The sequence below is a fragment of the Poecilia latipinna genome, unplaced genomic scaffold (genome assembly GCF_001443285.1).
Source record: "Poecilia latipinna isolate Pla-1442-1.1 unplaced genomic scaffold, P_latipinna-1.0 Scaffold1615, whole genome shotgun sequence".
In the NCBI taxonomy this organism is placed as follows: Eukaryota; Metazoa; Chordata; class Actinopteri; order Cyprinodontiformes; family Poeciliidae; genus Poecilia; species Poecilia latipinna.
The window spans coordinates 132,766-133,263 of NW_015114231.1; positions in this window are offsets into that span (position 1 = coordinate 132,766).

The following is a 498-nucleotide window of genomic DNA, read 5'->3' on the forward strand; positions in this document are numbered from 1 at the left end:
ATCTGAGCAACAAGCAAATTATCGATCACATTAAATTAAAATAAATCAATCATTTCCATTATGATAATTAAGATGCTTTAAGGATCATTTCCCAATATTCGATATTTATTTGTAGTTTCAGTTGGGATTTTTATTTCCTTTGGCTGTGTTTTTATTTTGGATATTTAAAGTATTTTCCAGTTCCAGTATTAAGTGTTCAGCACTAAAGTCAAGTTTGAACGGATGAACTTTCATTATTATGTCATTATAACAACCCGTCTCGGTTCGGTTGAACTGAACTCTGGTTGGATTTGAACGCCAAGCGGACCGGAAACCGCTCCAAAAGCAGGAAGTGGACTACACCGCAGGGCATTCTGGGTAAATACAACCAAATTAAACATGCTAGGCTAGCGCTAGCGAGAGAAACTGACCTAAACAAACGTCACAGAAAGTGAAAATAATCATTCATACATCTTAACATTCTATGACAAGGAAACTGATTCTCTTATTTTTATTAAA